Consider the following 21,823-nt stretch of genomic DNA (forward strand, 5'->3'; position numbering starts at 1 on the left):
ATGGTGGGAAATGCCATTGCAGGAAAGAGAGGCAGCCATGGAAGCAAGGCGATACTGCAGAGTCACAGGTAGGGAGTGGGGCCATCACCATAGCCTCTTTCTTCCTACATGCCAGCTTTGGCAACTGAACAATAGAGACGCTGGCCAATCAAACACCTGATGCACTGAAATACAAAATAGGAGCCCACCCAGGATGCCCCTTTAAGTGCCTGATGCACAAATCTACAGAGTAGGACCCCAGCCAGGGGGGCCCCCTCTATGTGCCTGACCTACTGAACAACAGAGAAGGTCCCCAGACAAGGGAGCCCGCTAAGTGCCTGAATGGGCAAAGCTACAGAGAAAGACTGGCCAAAAAGGCCTTCTGATCGCCAGCTACAGGAGGTTCAGCAAAGACTCTGATAGGGCCATAACCCCTGCGACAGAGGCAGTCCGTGTCCCTGCACACTTGGCGCCGACCAGGGTCCCCGCAGGCCAAGCAGCTGAGCCACCTTCATGCTCGACTCTCACTGGGGCAGAGCTGCCACAGGCAAAGTCTTGCATCTATGCATGCAGGGTTGCTTCCATAGGGTACGAGTCTTTACGGTCCTGTAGACTGTGGCCCGCCAGGCTTCTCTGTCAGGGAGGGGATTCTCCAGGCAAGCATACTGGAGCGTATTGGCCAATACTGGTTTCCATCCCCTTCCAGAGCACTATATTTCCTGCTGCCCGAGCTGCCAACTCCCCTGAGTTCCTGGTGCTGCCGGAGCCCCTGCGACCCAAGCAGCTGCACCACCTCCACACCTGGCCCTCACAGGGGCAAACCCCAGTCCTCCAGGACAGCCTCAGGGGCAAACCCCAGTGGAGGACACACATGCAGAGGTGGAAATAAAACCACAAGTGAAACCCAGGGGCAGTGTGGCTAAGGAAGAAGACCCAAAACCTTCCCACCAGCTGCACAAGCTGCAGATTAAATCCACACGATCAACTAGGCAGACTCTGCGTCCAAGGAATATATAAAAAGGTCATTGAGAGCTTCCACAAAAGGAAACACACTAGCTCTGATAGCTGTGGACACTGGAGGCAAGAACACAGAGGAGGAGGACCAGATTAGAATCTGAGCTGCCCCCACAGCAGGTCCAGAGGTCAGCACAGTGTCGGAGGGCGTCCTAGGGAGGGGAGGTGGACTGTGACTCCCAGGGAGGGAAAAGACTCTGACAGCAGGGACTCAAGAAAAACATTTATTATTCTTATGTTTTGACTTGTTCTGTAGATTCTTTGGGATTTATTTTCTTTTCTTTTTTTTCCCTTTTTCTCCCCCTCTGTAGTAGTTGTCAATTTTATTGGCACTATGAAATCTAATTAAACTTTTGAGTTTCTTTTTTTCCTTTTTTTTTCTCAGTCACATTTTTTATTGTTGTTCTAAACCCCTGCCTCTGTGTTGGGCTTTGCAATTTGGGGGAGTTTTCCCTTTTTTATTTTTTTTCCTCTCTTTTTAAAAAAATTTTAAACCTATTATTATTTTTCTACATTATTCTTTTGCTTGCTTTTCCAACTGTTCTTTCCCCCTTGCAGTTAATTTTTAATGTATATAAATCTTCTTTATCTACCTATATTTAAGCTTGCATATCTATTCTTTCTTTCCTTTCCTCTCAACATATTTATTAATTTTATTTTCATTGCTTTATTCCCCAATTGGCACCTTGTGGAATTCTGTTCTGTTTTCCAGTTTGTGCTTAGTTAGCTTTGTTCTGATAGACATCATTTTTGGTTTCCTTTGTTCATTGGGTTAATTTTGTCCTTTATTTTTGTTGGACTGTTTTGATTTTGTTAATGGATGTATTTGTATATGTGTATATTCAGTATACTTTTTACTGTTGTTATAAACCTCTGCCTCTACATTGGACTTTTGCAGTTCTGTGGAGTTTTCCTTTTTTCCTTTCTTCTTCTGTTTTCTTTTCCTTTTTTTATAATTTTAATTTTAAATTTTTAAAAAGCCTATTATATTTTTCTATATTTATTCATTTGTTACTTTCCTACTGTTCTTTTCCCCTTGTAATTAATCTTTTATATATATAAATCTTCTTCATCTACCTCTATTTAACTTTGCATATCTATTCTTTTTTTCTTTTCTTTCGTTCCTTTCCTCTCAATTTATTTGCTAATTTTATTTTCATTGCTTTATTCCCCACTTGCCACCTTGCTTTAGCTTTGTTTTCCACTTTATGCTTTAGTTAGTTTTGTTCTTAACTGCTAAATATAATTTTTGATTTCATTTGTTTTCCAGGTCAATCTATTGTACTTTATTTTTGTTGGACTGTTTTGATGTTGCTCATGGGTGTATATGTACATGTGCATATTCCATTATTTTAATTCTTATTTGCCTGATTTTGTAATTGCCATTTGTCTGGGGTTCATCTTTGGTTTTTCATTTTTGGATATTTCTTTTAATCTCACTTAATACCATAACAAACCACTGTGGAATCTTCGTTCCTAATCAGAGATCAAGCCCTGAGACTTTGGAGTGGGAGCCCTGACTTCAAGGCCTAGAATAACAAGAACTAACCCTAGGGAGTATCAAATAGTGAGAACTCACTCAAAGGAAACCACTTGAATACAAGTCCTGGCGTCACCCAAACACCAGTAGCACCTTAAGCAGGATGCTTCATCTAAACAATAATCAAAACGAAAATACAAACCCAACCATCAGCACACAGGATTACCGCCACACTCAGCCTTGCCCATCAGGGGAAAAACAAACAAACAAAAACTGAGCAAAAATCTCAGCCCATATGAAGCTTGCACAAACCACTGGACCAACCTTAGGAAGGCAGAAACCAAAAGGAAGGAAAAATTCAACTTTGAAGACTGGGAAAAGGAGACTTCAAAAACAAGAAATTAAATAATTATAATAATGAATAATAATGAAAAGGCAGAACAATACTACACAAGGGAAGGAACAAACTAGAAATAAAGAAGTACAAATAAATGAAGAGGAAATAGGCAAGTTACCTGAAAAAGAAATCAGAATAATGACAGTAAAGATGATCAAAAACCTTGAAAACAAAATGGAAAAATTGCAAGAATCAATGAACAAATCTGTGTTAATTGATTAAAGAATAAATATACAGAGACAAACAACATAATTACTGAAATTAAAAATATTCTGGAAGGAAGCAATAACAGAATATCTGAAGCAGAAGAATGAATCAGTGAGCTGGAAGATGAGAAGATGGAAATAACTTCTGAAGAGTAGAATAAAGTAAAAAGAATGAAAAGAATTGGGGATAGTCTCAGAGACCTCTGGGACACTATCAAATGCACCAATATTTGAATTATAGGGATCCCAGAAGAAGAAGGTAAAAAGAAAGGGTTTGAGAAAATGTTTGAAGTGATTATAGTTGAAAATTTCCCCAACATGAAAAAGGAAGTAGTTAATCAAGTACAAGAAGCATAAAGAGTTCCATACAGGATAAACCCAAGGAGAAACACACCAAAACACACAGTAATCAAGCTAACAGAGACTAAACACAAAGAAAGAATATTAAAAGCAGCAAGGGAGAAGCAACAAGTAACATACAAGGGGAACCCTGTACACTTAACAGCTGATCTTTCAGCAGAAACTCTGAAGGCCAGAAGGGAATGGCAGGATATATTTAAAGTACTGAAAGGGAAAAATCTACAACCAAGATTACTGTACACAGCAAGGATCTCATTCAAAATTGATGGAGAAATAAAAAGCTTTTCAGGCAAGCAAAAGTTAAGAGAATCCAGTGCCACCAAACCAGCTTTATAACAAATGTTAACTAACTATGTGGTCAAGAAATACAGGAGAAGAAAAAAAGATCTACAAAATAAACCTCAAATAATTAAGGAAATGGTAATGGGAACATATACATCAATAATTACTTTAAATGTGAATGAATTAAATGCTCCAATTAAAAGACACAGATTGGCCGAATGGATACAAAAACAAGACCCATATATATGCTATCTACAAGAACCCACTTCAGACCTAAAGACACATGTAAACTGAAAGTGAGAGGGTGGAAAATATATTCCATGCAAATGGGAAGCCAAAAAAAAAAAAAAAAAAAAAAGCTAGAGTAGCAATCCTTATATTAGACAAAATAGACCTTAAAATAAAGAATATTTCAAGAGATAAGAAAGGACACTACATAATGATCAAGGGATTAATCCAAGAGGAAGACATAACAATTGTAAATATCTATGCACCCAACATAGGAGCACCTCAATATGTAAGACAAGCACTGAAGTCGCTCAGTCGTGTCTGACTCTTTGTGACCCCATGGACTGTACCAGGCTTCTCTGTCCATGGGATTTTCCAGGCAAGAGTACCAGAGTGGGTTGCCAAAGCACTAACAGACATGAAAGGAGAAATTGACAGTAACACAATAATAGTAGGAGACTTTAACACCCCACTCACACCAAAGGACAAATCGTCAAAACAGAAAATTGATAAGGAAAGACATCTTAAATGATACATTAGATGAGATAGATCTCAATGATATCTTCAGGACATTCCATCCAAATACAGAAGAATACACCTTCTTCTTAAGTGCACATGGAACATTCTCCAGGATAGAACACATCTTGGGTCACAAATCAAAGCTCAGTAAATTAAAGAAAATTGAAATCATATCAAGCATCTTCTCTGACCACAATGCTATGAGACTAGATATAAATTACAAGAAAAAAAAAACTGTAAGAAACATAAATACATAGATATTAAACAACACGTTTCTTAATAATCAACAGGTTATTGAAGAAATCAAAAGGGAAATCAAAAAATTTCTAGAAACAAATGACAATGAAAACATGACAACTCCAAACCTATGGACTGCAGCAAAAGCAGTTCTAAGAGGGAAGTTTATAGCAATACAATCCTACCTCAAGAAATAAGAAAAACATCAAATAGACTACCTAACTTTACACCAAAAACAACTCAAAAAACAAGAACAAAAAAAAAAAAAAAAATTTAGTAGAAAGAAAGAAATCATAAAAATTTGAGCAGAGATAACAAAGAAATGAAAGAAACAGTAGAAAAGATTAATAAAACTAAAAGCTGGTTCTTTGAAAAGATAAACAAAACTGACAAACTTTTAACCAGACTCATCAAGAACAAAAGAGAGAAGAATCAAATCAACAAAATTAGAAATGAAAAAGGAGCGGTTACAAAAAACAATGCAGAAATACAAAGGATTATAAGAGACTATTATGAACAACTATATGACAATAAAATGGATAACCTGGAAGAAATGGACATTCTTAAAAAAGTTCAATCTTCCAAGACTGAACCAGGAAGAAATAGAAATTATGAACAACCCAATTGCAAGCACTGAAATTGAAACTGTGATCAAAAATCTCCCAGGACCAGATGGCTTCACAAGATAATTCTATCAAACATTTAGAGAAGAGCTAACGTCTATCCTTCTAAAACTCTTTCAAAAAATTGCAGATGAAGGAACACTTCCAAACTCATTCTCCTTTGCCACCATCACCCTGATATCAAAACCAGACAAAAACAACAAACAAAAAAGAAAACTACGGGCCAATATCACTGAGGAACATAGATGCAAAAAGTCCTCAACAAAAGTTTAGCAAACAGAACTCACCAACACATCAGAAAGCTCATACACCATGATCAAGTTGGGTTTATTCCAGGAATGCAAGAATTCTTCAGTATATGCAAATCAATCAAAGTGATACACCATGTTAATAAATTGAAAGATAAAAGCCATATGGTAATCTCAATAGACATAGAAAAAGCCTTTGACAAAATTCACTACCCATTTATGATTAAAACTCTTCAAAAAATGGGCATAGACGAAACCTACCTCAAGAGAGTAAAGGCTATATATGATAAGCCTACAGAAAACATTATTCTCAATAGTGAAAACTGAAAGCATTCCCACTAAGATCAGGAACAAGACAAGGTGCCCACTTTCACCACTATTATTCACACAGTTTTGGAAGTCCTAGCTGCAGCAATCAGAGAAGAAAAAGAAATAAAAGGAATCCAGATCAGAAAAGATGAAGCAAAGCTCTCACTGTTTGCAAATGACATGATACTGTACATAGAAAATCCTAAAGATGGTATCATAAAATTGTTAGAGCTAATCAGTGAATTTAGCAAAGTTTCAGGATACAAAATCAATACACAGAAATCACTTGCATTTTGTATTGATACAAAATCAATACAGAAATCAATACACAAAATGAAAAATCAGAAAGAGAAATTAAGGAATCAATCCCATTCACCATTGCAACAAAACAAAGTAAATATATAGGAATAAACATACCTAAGGAGACAAAAGAACTGTACACAGAAAATTATAAGACACTGATGAAAGAAATCAAAGATGACATAAACAGATGGAGAAACAGTCCATATTCCTGGGTAGGAAGCATTAATATTTTGAAAATGACTATACTATCAAATGCAATCTACAGATTCAATGTGATCCTGTCAAATTACCAATGACGTTTTTCACAGAACTAGAACAAAATATTTCATAATTCATATGGAAACACAAAAGACTCCCAAATAGCCAAAGCAGTCTTGAGAAAGAAGAATGGAGCTGGAGGAATTAACCTTCCTGACTTCAGATTATACTACAAAGCTACAGTCGTCAAGGCAGTATGGTGCTGGTACAAAAGCAGAAATATAGACAAATGGAACAAGATAGAAAGCCCAGAAATAAACCCAGGCAACTATGGGTACCTTATTTTTGACAAGGGAGGCAAGAAAATACAATGGAGAAAAGACAGCCTCTTCAATAAATGGTGCTGGGAAAACTGGACAGCTACATGTAAAAGAATGAAATTCGAACACTTCCTAACACCATGCACAAAGATAAACTTAAAATGGGTTAAAGACCTAAATGAAAGACCAGAAACTAAAAATCTCTTAGGAGAAAACTTAGGCAAAACATCCAATGATATAAATCAATGCAAGATCCTCTATGACCCTCCTCCTGGAGTAACAAATAAAAACAAAAGTAAACAAGTGGGACCTGGTTAAACTTAAAAGCTTTTGCACAGCAAAGGAAACGATAAGCAAGGTGAAAAGACAACCCTCAGCATGGGAGAAAATAATAGTAAATGAAACAACTGACAAAGGATTAATTTCCAATATCTGCAAGCAGCTCATACAACTCAATGTGAGAAAACAAACAACCCAATCAAAAAATGGAAAAAAGACCTAAACAGACATTTCTCCAAAGAAGACATACACATGGCTAACAAACACAAGAAAAGATGTTCAACATCGCTCATTTTTAGAGAAATGCAAATCAAAACTGCAATGAGATATCACCTCACACTGGTCAGAATGGCCATCATCAAAATGTCTACAAAGAATAAATGCTGGAGAGGGTGTGGAGAAAAGGGAATGCTCTTGCATTGTTGGGGGGAATGTAAATTGATACAGCCACTATGGAAGATGGCATAGAGTTTACTTAGAAATCTAGGAATAAAACCACCATATGACCCAGGCATATTCCCTGAGGAAACTAAAATTGAAAAGGATACATGTATCCCATTGTTCTTTGCAGGACTATCTACAATAGCTAGAACATGGAAGCAACCTAGATGTTCATCAACAGATAAATGGATAAAGAAGTTGTGGTACATAGACACAATGGAATATTACTCAGCCTTAAAAAAGAATGTGTTTGAGTCAGTTTTGATGAGATACATGAACCTAGAACCTATTATACAGAGTGAAGTAATTCAGAAATAGAAAGATAAATATCATATTCTAACACATATATATGGAATCTAGAAGAATGGTACTGAGGAACTTATTTACAGGGCAGCATTGGAGAAGCAGACATAGGGAATAGACTTATGGACAAGGGGAGAGGAGAGGAGAGGGTGAGGTGTATGGTAAAAGTAACACGGAAGCTTATATTACCATATGTAAAATAGATAACCAATGGGAATTTGCCGTATGCTCAGGAAACTCAAACAGGGGATCTGTATCAACCTAGAGGGGTGGGATGGGGAGGGAAATGGGAGCGAGGGTCAAAACGGAGGGGACATATGTATACCTATGGCTGATTCATGTTGAGGTTTGACAGAAAACAAAATTCTGTAAAGCAATTACCCTTCAATAAAAAATAAATACATTTTAAAAATACATAAATAGATTAAAAAAATGGACATCACCATATGGTCATTACCGAAATCATATTGTATGCTCTTTGCAGCTAAAGATTGAAAAGCTCTCTATAGTCAGCAAAAGAAGACATGAAGCTGACTATGGTTCATATCATGAGCTCCTTACTGCAAAATTCAGGCTTAAACTGGAGAAAACAGGGAAAAACAACAAGGCCATTCAGGTATGACCTAAAGCAAATCCCTTATGATTGTACAGTGGAGAGGATGAGCAGATTCAAGGGATTAGATCTGGTAGAAAGAGTACCTGAAGAAATACGGATGGAGATTTGTAACATTGTAGAGGAGGCAGTGACCAATACCATCCCAATGAAAAAAAAAAATGCAAGAAGGTAAAGAGGTTATCAGTGGAGGCTTTACAAATAGCTGAGGAAAGATGAGATGTGAAAGGCAAAGGAGAAAGAGAAAGTTATACCCAACAGAATGCAGAGCTCCAGAGAATAGCAAGGAGAGATAAGAAGGCCTTCTTAAATGAACACAGTAATGATGTAACTTAATGCTTCTTAAATGAAAGCAGTAGAGGAAAACAGAGAATAGGAAAACAAATAATTCTCTTTAAGAAAACTTAAGATATTAAGAGGACATTTCATGTAAGAATGAGCATGATAAAGGACAGAAAAACTGTAAGGACCTAACAGAAGAAGAAGAGATTAAGAAGAGGTGACAAGAATACACAGAAAAACTATACAAAAAAGATCTTAATAACCCAGATGATCATGATAGCCAGACAACCTGGACTGTGAAGTCAAGGAAGTTTTGCTAAGGAAGTATTACATGAACAAAGCTAGTGGAGGTGACAGAATTCCAGCTGAGCCATTTAAAATCCTAAAAAAATAATGCTACTAAAGTGTTACACTTTAAAGTGTCAGCAAATTTAGAAAATGCAGCAATGGCCACAGGACTAGAAATGGTCAGGTTTCATTTCAATCTCAAAGGAGGGCAATATCAAAGAATGTTCAAACTACTGTACAGTTGAGCTCATTTCACATGTTAACAGAGTTATGCTCAAAATCCTTCAAGCCAGGCTTCAACAGTATGTGAACCAAGAACTTCAAGATATATAAGATGGATTTTAAAAAGGCGGAGAAACCATAGACCAAACTGTCAGCATCCCCTGGATCATAGAGAAAGCAAGAGAACTCCAAGAAAACATCTACTTCTGCTTCATTAACTATGCTAAAACCTTTGACTGTGTGGATCACAACAAACTGGAAAATTCTTAAAGAGATGGGAATGCCAGTCCACCTTACCTGTCTCCTGTGAAACCTGTATGCAGATAAAGAAGCAACAGTTAGAATAAGACATGGCACAACTGGCTGCTTCCAAGTTGGGAAAGGAGTATGACAAGGTTCTATATTGTCACCCCGGTTATATAACACATGTAGAGTCCATGCGTGTGTGCGTCACTTTAGTTGTCTTCAACTCTGTGCAAGCTTATGGACTATTGCCTGCCAGACTCCTCTGTTCACGGGATTCTCCAGGCAAGAATACTGGAGTGGGTTGCCATGCCCTCCTCCAGCGGATCTTCCCAACCCAGGGATTGAACCCACATCTTTATGTCCTGCATTGGCAGGCAGGTTCTTTACCACTAGTAAAGAACTAGTGGTAGCCTGGGAAGCCTATATATACTGAGTGCTCTTGTGTGCTAAGTCACTTCAACCATGTCTGACTCTGTGATCTTATGGACTTATATCATATGAAATGTTGGGCTGGATGAATCACAGGATGATAAGGGTGAAACAGGAGAGTAAAAAAGCTGCCTTAAAATTCAACATTCAAAAAACTAAGATCATGGTATCTGGTCCCATCACTTCATGGCAAATAGATGGGGAAACCATGGAAGCAGTGACAAATTTTATTTTCTTGGGCTCCAAAATCAGTGCAGATTGTGACTACAGTCACATGAAATTAAAAGACTCTTGCTCCTTGGAAGAAAAGCTATGACAAACCTGCATAGTATATATTAAAAAGCAGGGACATCAGTTTGCCAACAAAGATCCATCTAGTCAAAACTATGGTTTTTCCAGTAGTCATGTATGGATGTGAGAGTTGGACTGTAAAGAAAGCTGATGGCTTAAGAACTGATGCTTTCAAATTGTGGTGATAGGGAATACTCTTGAGTGTCCCTTGAACAGCAAGGAGATCAAACCAGTCAATTCTAAAGGAATTCAACCCTGAATATTCATTGGAAGGACAGGCACTGAAGCTGAAGCTCCAATACTTTGACCACCTGATGTGAAGGGCTGACTCATTGGAAAAGACCCTAATGCTGGGAAAGATGGAAGGTCAAAGGATAAGGGGGCTGCAGAGGATGATATGGTTAGATAGCATCACCAACTCAATGGGCATGAAAGTGAGCAAACTTTGGGAGACAGTAGATGACAGAGGAGCCTGGCTTGCTATAGTCCATGGGATCACAAAGAGTCAGATATGACTTAGTGAGTGAGCAACAACAAAATATGTACCTGGATAGATATAAACCAAAATAATAAGTGTTAATTCTGGGAAGAAACTGAAATTAAAAGAGATTGTCAAAGGGAAATTTAGCTCCTTATATAATAATTGAATTGCCCTTTTTCAAGAGGATAACATATTCATGTATGATTTAATAATAAAAATTAATATTTAAATAAAAGGAAATTTAAGTGAATTTCCCAAGGTAAAAGACCTAATTAGTGCTCAACTGAGTATTAAAACCTAGGAATTCTGACACATGATATTCACTAATTTTCATATCCTACAGTCCAGCAAATGACTAATTTTCATTAAACATTTCAATGGGAAAGAAAATTAAATATTAATTATGTCCAAGGTAAAATGGGGTGAAAACACTATCCTCCATCTATGTCATATTTTGTATTAATTAAATGGTTTTGCTAGTATTAAAGCTGGTTTTTGGAAGAAGGTTAATGAGGCATTTCCACAAATTTGTAATGAGTACAGGACAGGTAACTTCAACGTTCCCCTGGGCTAGAGGTTTTCAAACATTTATTACATAAAATCACTGAAGTGTTTGTTAAAATGAGAGATTCCCAAGTCCAATCCCACTGAAATCTGAAGTAGTTGATCTAGGCAGTTTCAAGGAGGCCTCAAGAAATGATGGACAGTCCAGGTTATTCTGATTTGGTTCACCCTGGACCCTACTCCCAGACATTAATATCTCAAAACTCATTGCTGCACTTGAATGAAAAGGAAAAGATAGCTTCCTTGGCAGAAACCCAACAATATTAAAGAACTGGAGGGCCAGAGATGAGGCAGAGTGACATTTCTTAAAAAGGCCCAGGTCCTAGTAATCCAAAATGATTTTTCAGGTATTATTACCTATATGATGTGTCATGTCCTCTTTTCATGCAATCAATTTTATATTGAGACTTTCTCACAATATCAGGTTAAAATAAATTAAAAAAAACTCATGACCTTTGCAGAGGCATTCAAGTGTCCTTTATTCTTCTTTAGTTCAAAATTTTCTCCTTTACATGATGCACTTTTAAAATAATCTTTTATCAATACATGACACCTTAAAGAAGAAAATTAAATAAAATGAAACAGTAAGAGATACACTTTAGTACACTTCTCACATAACTTGCCCCATTTCACTACTTTAAAATAAATATGCCAAAAAATAATCTTGCAAAAACACATTTTCTTTGCCACTCTCTGAGTATGTTCAGTGATCATTTCTTCCAAAAGGTAGTCTCTGAAGAACTTCCCCAGTTTACTTGACTTTCTCTTTGTGTCTCTGTGATTGAAATTATTTTATTTCAGATCATTTTTTTCCTAATTGAAGTGGAGATTGATTTCAGCTTTTGGCCTTTGAAAGTGTAGTTAGATTTGAAAGAGGAAAAAAAAAAAGATGTAATCAGATTTTCCTAATTTATTTGAATAGGGAGAGTAGAAGAAAATGTTTACATGATTTTTTCATGGTACATGCAACTTTTTAATGAGCCATTCTAATTCTATGAATATCTACTCGGGTTTTGTACAATGGAATTATAGCCATTCTTTGGAAATTAAGATTACAACGTTCCTCCCAAAGATTAATCAATTTCTTCCTCTTAATAAAGAAAGAAAAAAGGTTCACTCAATTTTTCAAAGCACTTGGGTAATAGTAATGGCAGTGCTGACTTAATTGCATGCAGTAAATCTCTATTGGTCAAAACCTGTTGCTGGCTTTTGTGAATTCTGCATGTATTTTTCTGGAAGGTAAATGCAAAAGAGCTGTTTTTATCACTGTCTCATTATGTTGTCATTATATGTTAAATTTACTACAATAATCCGGACCAAAATTTTAGGAAGTTTAACAGTGAATTTATATACAAAATCTGTGAGACATTTGAGCAAGAGACCAAACTGTGTTTGTAATGCTTCTATGTATTTAGAGATCGTGTTCTGTACTGCTTTGATGTATTTAGAAATACAAATACTAGAATATTGCAGTGAGTATTTTCAGTGCATTATATATGTTGATAAATATTACAGAAGTATGACAATTATTAACTTTTTATTACTGTATGTTTTCTAAGTTTTCTTAAAGGTTGTTAGTTCCTTGAGGTTTTGCATCTTAATGTCATGTTTAATCTTTACTCAAAATCTGTCACTATATTTCCAGCTTTAGAAAGACCTTTCTCCTTTTCTGCTCTGTAGCATATATAAAACACACACATACTGAACATAGGTGCAAAATACACAATACATAGAATATATACACTGACTATATATGTGAGTAGATGTAAGTACATAGGTATGTAGAAGTACACATACACACATATATAAATGCATATATTAGTATATATTGAGTCATGTGATGTTCAATCAATCTCTATTTGATTATTTAAAACTGGCAACGATAGAAGTATTTACATCACACACATTGGTAAACATTAAAAATCAGGGATTTGTGGAGATTTTAATTTTTTCTTTCTCAGAAAACTGATGCCACTGCACACATTGCGTTCTGTGTGTTTGAATTCATTTGAAGTGAATATGTATATTTCTCATCAGGCAAATTAATTGTTACATGAAATGATTCAGAAATTTACTAGTCTGCTGATCTCAAACATTTATAAGTAGTGACTCCAGGACCTGGGCTCAAATCTTGTGGCTAGTGGGTAGCACAACTTCTATGTTAAGCTGCCTCCTGTTGTATAGTAACCTGAAACATCCCCACCCCACCTGTCAGGGGATATTGGTCTTTTATAAGGCATTGTTTCAGAGGAGTTCATTATGTTTTGGCAGATTTCAAATACCACCGAAATTATTCAAGACATCAACTTTCTCTGTTTAGGATATCTAGCTCCTCACAGTTATTTCTGGCACACACTGTAAGCTTGTTTTCATGTTTTGGGTTTTTTAAAATTTTTTTCAGGACAAATTACTGAATGCACAGAGCAGATTTAACCATGAACAAATTCTTTTCAGGTCAGTGGTGTAGAGAAAGTGTAAAGAATTGCCACATATATCTTTTCTACCTCTTTTTCATTTCTCAATTTCCTAAGAATGGTTCAATTTCAAATTATTGATCACAAAATTAGGTTAGAGGGATAAAAACATCAATTTTTCTGCTCACAAGAAGCTCATCATCTACTCCAGATGTAGATATCATAGATACAATATGATATTGATAGAATTGATTTATGTTTCTTGATTATTGTATTATTGTTGCATTATTAATCTTGTTGTAGGATTGCATTTACGAGCTAGGTCACTTCAGCCGTGTCTGGATATTAGTCCACATGCTCCTCTGTCCGTGGGATTCTCCAGGCATGAATACTGAAGTGGGTTGCCATGCCCTCCTCCAGATCTTCCGGACCCAGCGATCCAACCCGCGGTTCTTACATCTCCTGTGTTGGCAGGCGGCTTCTTTACCACTAGTGCCACCTGGGAAATTCTCAAATTACCACTATTGGTTCTCAGGTAAAAACAAATCCAGATGTAGATAAAGGAGAGACTTTATTTTAAAATATTATTATAATAGGGAGAGGAAGCATTGCAATGAAGAGAAAGCTGCAGCTTACCTGAAGATCTGCAAGAATATCAAAGGCGAGGTGGAAAAAAGCTTTTATATTATGAGAAAAGAAAGAAAGAAAGTGAAGTCGTTCAGTCATGTCCATCTCTTTACGATCCCATGGACTGTAGCCTGCCAGGCCCCTCCGTCCATGATATTTTCCAGGAAAGTATCCTGAAGTGCGTTGTCATTTCCTCCTCCTGGGTATCCTCCCACCCCAGGGATCAAACCCATGTCTCCTGCCTTGTAGGTGGACTGCTTACCGTCTGAGCCACCAGGGAAGCGAGAAGGATTAAACAAATTTACAAAGAACTGGATGGGGGAGGAGTGACAGTGATGTAGTTGGATAGTTCATCAGAGAATAGCTTTACTTGTTACCAGAAGATGTTCAAAAGAATATTTTTCAATATGGGTTGTCTGAGTTCCACTGCAAGAATTTTGTCCACATCAGTTAGAGGAGTCAAACAGTTAGGTTAATTATTTGTGGAACATAGACTATTTGGAGGTCCTGTCACAGGTAAACAAAGGGTCCGTTTATGAATGTCTTCTCTAAGTGATATGAGGAAGGTAATTCTTTGTAGTAAAACGTTTTGTAGGGAAACACTATATGTGAAACCTATGGTTTTTCCAGTAGTCATGTATGTATGTGAGAGTTGGACCATGAAGAAGACTGAACACCAAAGAATCAATGATTTCAAACTGTGATGCTGGAGAACACTCTTGAGAGTCCCTTGGACAGCAAGGAGATCCAACCAGTCAATCCTAAAGGAAATCAACCCTGAATATTCATTGGAAGGATTGATGCTGAAGCTGAAGCTCCAATATTTTGGCCACCTGATGCAAAGAGCCAACTCTTTGGAAAAGACTGTGATGCTGGGAAAGATTGAAGGCAGGAGGAGAAGGGGATGACAGAGGATGAGATGGGAGGATGGCATTACCAACTCAATGGACATGAGTTTGGGTAAACTCCAGGAACTGGTGATGGACAGGGAAGCCTGGCGTGTTGCAGTCTGTGTAGTGGCAAAGAATCAGACCTGACTGAGCTACTGAACAACTACTGGGGAGGGGCAAATTTGGTAACTATTCCCGTTTCACAGGAGTACTGCGCTCAGGTAGAGCTTAATATTGTCAGCATTACTTTTGCAAATTCTAGACAAGAGAGAATTTTGTCGTTGACTTACAGAGTTTGATATTTAAAACTTCATAGAAAGCATTTCACTTGTCTCACACTTTTTACATATCAGTTGGGTAGTTGGTGGATTGTTTATAAAAATTACGGAAAATGAACAGATTCTCAAAGACAAGACAGAGATTTAATGTACTGGTTGTCGGAGTCAAAACTTCTTTTGAATTTATTTCTATGCCTTTATCTGCATATCTAGTTGAAAGTTGGTAACTTTATCTTTCTCATTATAGTTATTCTGGTTATTTGTTGCTGAAAAGCAAAACATTTCAGTGCTTAGTGACTTAAAACAACAGCAATGGGACTTCCCTGACAGTCCGATGGTTTTGACTTCACCTTCCAATGCAGGGGGTGCAAGTTTGATCCCTGGTCATGGAGCTAAGATCCCACATACCTTGTTGCAACAAAACAAAACAAACAAAACACAAAAACAAAACATAAAACAGAAGCAATATTGTAACAAATTCAATAAAAACTTGAATCTGGTCCACATTAAAAAAAATCTTTAAAAAAAAACAATAAAAAGCAAGCAAAAGACATCAGTTAAATATTTTGCACACAAATCTGCAATTTGAACACAAAATGGAGAAGAGGTCTGTTCCACATAGCAACTTAGCTGAGGATTGGAAAATCCACTTCCAAGAAGGTTTGCTCATAGAGCTGGTAAGTCAGTGTTGGCTGTTAATGGGATCTCTGATATGGCTGAAGACTTTGGGACTTTGTTCCAATCCCAGTAGCTTAGAGTTCTTTACAGTATAGTGGCTGTTTTCCAAGGGTAATTATTCTGAGGGAGAGAGAGACAGATGGGAACTCAATTGCCTTTAATGAGTTAGCCTTGGAAGTTGTATTACTTTTCTTCTTCCAGGCTCTTGATGAGATATCACAAAAGCTGGCCCAGGCTCAAGAGAAAGGGACATATGATTCACTTCTTGATTATTACATGACAAATTTCCAAAAGATCATATAAAGCTGGAAATATTTTTATGAATAGTTTGATAAATTATAAATTAGAGATAAATAATTGTGTTCTAAGAACTTGGCTAGCAGAAAATACGGTTAAGAAATTAAGAGATCTCATTATAAAAATAAACTTGGATGTGAAAGGCACAAGGTAGGTGTGGGAATACTTTCTAGCATATAATTTATTTTGCTTCTGGAGAATAATATTCATAAATTCCCTGTGCTTAATTTTTCAGTATATTTATTCAACATCATTTTTGACTTATTAGTTTAGAGTTATATCAACGTCATAATTTGTTGTCCCAAAATAAACAAAATTAATAAAAAGATATAAAGCTACAGTGATCCATGTATCATTTAATATTATGGTTAGGAGATGGCTATTGAAAGAATTTCAATAATTTCAAGTCAGTAATATGCTTAAAGAAACTTATGATTGAATACATTTATTACAGTTTCCATCTTAAAATTCCATCCATCAGGGGTACAACAAATTTTCTTTATCATCATCTTTAGGGAGCAATACCAAAATGTTTCCCATTCTTAGGTTGGAGTTTTTACTTACTTCCTACTTATCTCATCATCTTCCCTACAATTTTATAAGCTGAAAAATGAATCCTTCCCAGAAATAAAGCACAGCTGTTGTGATTACATTCAGAAAGTCCAAAATAGATATTACCATATTTATTTGCTGTAAAGGCTCAGTAATGTTTCCAAGAAAGCTGAGTAGGAGAAGAGAAAAAAGAACCAGTGTTAAAATGATGAAAAGTCTGAATTACAGAATATATTCTAGAGAAATTATGGATATATATGTGTTAATTATACAAATTGGTAATAAAGTATTTCTGGCTTTCTATTAAATTAAAGGTAAGAATAATGCTTATGAATTTTACCAAGTTAATTATTAACAAGATTTCAAATTCATTACTTAATTTATTACTGAGTACCTATTATGTGCAAGTAAAACATTGCTGGGTTGAGTTGACTTTTCTGAGTGAAAATTTAGAAAATGGTTTTAGACAGCTACAGATATACTTACAAGCTACCATTTGAAGGCAGATGAGCACCTTCAAACCTACAAGAGAAGATATTTTTCTAGGACAGTTTTAGAAAAGAAAAAAGCAGTTTTTCTCTTTATCAATTTAGTATCATATTGATATTAAAACTTGCTAAAATGGAGATAAAAAAAGAATACTATAAACCAATAAAATGCAAAAGACAAATGCTATTTTTCTCTCTTTTGCTCATCCTCTCTGGAACATTGAATATTTGTTTGTCTTTGTCAACAATACAATAGTTTTATAATCACAAAGACAAATATAAAGTTACATGCAATATAAGAGTAAAGAAATAAATCAGAACGAGCTGGGGAAAATCTGAGGTGTTTTAAAACTCTAACAATGAAGGGAATAGTGACTGTTAAGGCAGTTGGCAATTTTTGTAATATTATATGGAGGAACTTAAATTATTTTGTATGTTTATTTTATTAATACCTAGGTATAAAGCTTTAATTGTTATCTTTTCTGCAGTTAAAGGTGATAACAAGATGATTACTTTTAGACATTAGTCTACCATCCTCTCAGTCAGCCAGCTTTCTGAATAAAGTTATATTCCTTGTCTCAAAAAAACAAAAATGATAACTATATTTTCTTGTTTTAGTAAAATTTTCTCAAATGTACATTAAAAATAATGTAGTTATATAGTTGTTAATTTAACTTGAAAGAAAATGATAGTGTTTTTCCTGTTAGGAAGTAAACAAAAAGCCTAAATTTATATCAAAAGATCTTTGACTGAAAATTGGAAATGCAATATAACAAAAAGTTTTATGGGGCTAAAAATAATTGGTATACAGTAGAAAACTAGAGTTAATTAATTGGAATTTATTTTGCCATGAATGTCTAATGAACAAATATAATGAAATTAAATTAAATGTAAACTAATTGGCTTACACTTTTTAAAAATATTTTACTTATATTAAAAATTAGAAATAAGGAATAAACTAATAAAAACTTATACTGATTTCATTGTTCTCACATGAACAATATGAAGGAGAAAAATGTTAAATGAAAGGCTTTTTATAGATCATAAATGTATCAGTGTACTAACTGAAATGCAGCCTTTGGATTTAGAGAATTTTAATATATTTTCCAATAAATGTACTAATAATACCTTGAATCATTTGATGATAGGGTCATAAAAAAAATCTTTAAGTAATCACTTACAATATTTTTCTTCAATGACTATGTTCACTTATAATGATGCCAAGAAAATATATGAAAACAAAATAAACTCTTTCGTCTGGTAGGAGAACAGGAAAATAAATCCATTAAAATGCCATATGGACTATTTTTGGCCAAGATAGACAGCAGTTAATATTAGACATATCCCATATAAACACTTGAAACATTAGTCAAAGTATACGAAGCAACTATTTTCAAGCATTGGAAAATGGACTGTGAGGAATGAACAGAGGAAATACTCTGAATTGATCAGCATAAATATGTGAAGAGATAATGGCTATTTAGCTATTTTCTAAATTAATAAAAGATGCAAATCCTCAGATCCAAGAGGCTCTTTATAGTTTAAGAAAGATAAGTATGGAAATTGCACCTGGGTACACAGGTGTAATTTGCTAAAAAATAAAGACAAGGAAAAAATCTACTAAGAAATCTCTTCCAAAAAATTAATATTATATTCAAGGGAAAAATACTAATTCTCATTTATTCAAAAGTAGTGAAGGCCAGAAGACAAAGAAATAGCATATTTAAAGTGCTAAAAGAAAGAAAAAAGTCAACTTAGAATTCCATATTCAGTTAAAATTTCATTCAAAATTTTAAATTTTAAAATTTCTATTAAATAAATATTTTTGACAAATAAGACTTGAGGAATTAATCATTTTTTCTTAATTATAGAAGAATGTTATGTTTAAAGGTTAAAAGGAAATAATCAAAGTAGAAGTTGAGATCTCAAGGAAAAAAAAGTAAAGAGAATACCAAATAGTAGATATGTGAGTGAATATAAATACTATTATAATTTTTCTTTAAAATAGTATTAAATATTAAAAAATAATAGCAATGCACCCTAGTATACATAATACACATAGAAGTAAAATATATGAAAACTATAGCACAGAATGATGGGCGTTATTCTTGTTGTTCAGTTGTCAATTCATGTCCAACTCTTTGTGACCCATGGACTGCAGCACTCCAGGCTTCCCTATCCTTCACTGTCTCCTGGAGTTTGCTCAGATTCACATCCATTGAGTTGGTGATGGTCTCTAACCAATTCATCCTCCTCCACCCCACTTCTACTTTTGCCTTCATTCTTTCCCAGTATCATGGTCTTTTCCAGTGATGGGTGTGAAGATGCTGTAAAAAGGGTCAAAGGCAGTTTCAATTATGCAAGTTGAAACTGCAAAGTGACCTTAAAAGTTAAACATGTAAGGGAATTTTAAAATCCCTATTGTTTATTTAGTACATTGTGATTTAAAACAATAGTCTTTTTTGTTTAAAAAAAAGTATGAATATAGTTTGAGCAATTGTTAAAACTCTTGCCTTCTTGTCTTATGACTTAGGATGTTGTGTGAGCATCTTTCTGTCCTTTTGAAGTGTCATGATACTTTCTAAGCATGAATAAGTTATCTACATTTTCCCCCTTGCATTTTAAATGTCATGATATATCTCCAAAAGTTCTTTAAAGTTTTGCCAGTCATTTACTCTGGGACATCTTTACCCTTTATGTTATAGCGTTTATTTAACTTCCCTCATTTATATCAATAATTAACATTCACTGAGCTTCTCTGGCTGCACATTTAACATCTCTCAAATTGGGACAGGGTCAACATCCCCTGGTCAGCTATTTCTTACATAACTTCATTCTGTTTTATTCAAATTTAATTGCAACATTGTAACTTTTGATTCTTTCTGGCTCCTTCAACTTTATTGCTCAGCTCCCTCTTTTGGTCATCCACTTTGTAAAATGACACATAGTTTTATCACTGGAAGACAAGGAAACAGCTCAATTGCATGCTTTCCTGTCTGAATGAACCAAAAAAGCAGATATGCAGTAGATACTGATCATGAAGCACACCTGTTATTTACACAGTGCTTTGTGGATTGAGGCGCTAGCTAAACTTACTATTTGCTCACAGTTAGTATGCTGCAGTATTTATTGATAAAATTTAAACTGTGAGTTGGGACCTCACGCTATTTAAATCATGGTAACAGAAATTCTTACATATCAGAGATGTGCAAAGCAAAGACTATTTGTATACTCTTATTTTTTGTATTATAAGACACATTTTAAAATTTATTTATTTTTAACTGAAGGATAATTGTGTTACAATGCTGTGCTTCTGCCATACATCAGCATGAGTCAGTCATGTAATTATATATTTGTCCCCTTCCTCTTGAATCTTCCTCCCAACTCCCACCCCATCCCACTCAGAGCCCCAGGCTGGGCTCCCTGCACTACACAGCAGCTTCCCATTGGCTTTTACTCATGGTAATATGTATATTTCAGTGCTACTCTCGTGATTCGGCTCATCCTCTTCTTCCCCAGCTGTGTCCATAAGCCTGTTCTCTGTGTCTATGAGCCTGTTCTCTGTGTCTGAGTCTCTATTCTTGCCCTGCAAAGAGGTTCATCAGTACCATCTTTCTAGATTTCATACATATGCACTAATATATGATATTTGTTTTTCTCTTTCTGACTCACTTCACTCTGTATCATAGGCTCTAAGTTCATCCACCTCTCTAGAACTGACTCAGATGCATTTGTTGTGTTTTAATCGCACACACTGGCCAGCACGTGAGGATCTTAATTTCTTAACCAGGGATAGAACATGCACCCTGCAGTGGAAGTGCAGAGTCTTAACCACTGTACCACCAGGGTAGGTCCATATAGTTATAAATCTTGTAAGATTCTTATACTGTACACAGAATGATCTAATATTATCTTATGATAGATTCTGATAAGTTAAGAATCTGTATTGCAATCCTTTCAACACCACTAAAAATGTACAAAGATGTATGCCTAAAAATCTCATGAGTCAACACAGAATACTAAAAGATAGTAAATAAAAACTTGATTAATTCAAGCAAATATAGGAAAAGATAAAAGTGCAGAGAGTACATAAAGAAAATAAACTGCAAAATGGTAGTTTAATGTCAATTATGTCATAATTAAATTAAATTCAAATATACTAAATATTACCTTTAAAAGACAGAGATCACCAAAATGAACACAAAAATGCAAACTGTATGATTTTAACAAGAGACAGAATTTAATTTTAAGGGCACAGAAAAACTGAAAATTAAAGAATTAGAAATGGTGTGCAAAAAATAATGACTATAGCCTAACTTATAGTAACTTACATACCCAATGAGCTAGTTATAAATATTATCAAAGATAGAGATACTTTATAATGACAGAAGATTAAAATCATCAGGAAGATATAATAGTCTTAAATGCCTATACATCCCATAGCACAGCTTTAAAAT

The sequence above is a fragment of the Cervus elaphus genome, chromosome 17 (genome assembly GCF_910594005.1).
Source record: "Cervus elaphus chromosome 17, mCerEla1.1, whole genome shotgun sequence".
In the NCBI taxonomy this organism is placed as follows: Eukaryota; Metazoa; Chordata; class Mammalia; order Artiodactyla; family Cervidae; genus Cervus; species Cervus elaphus.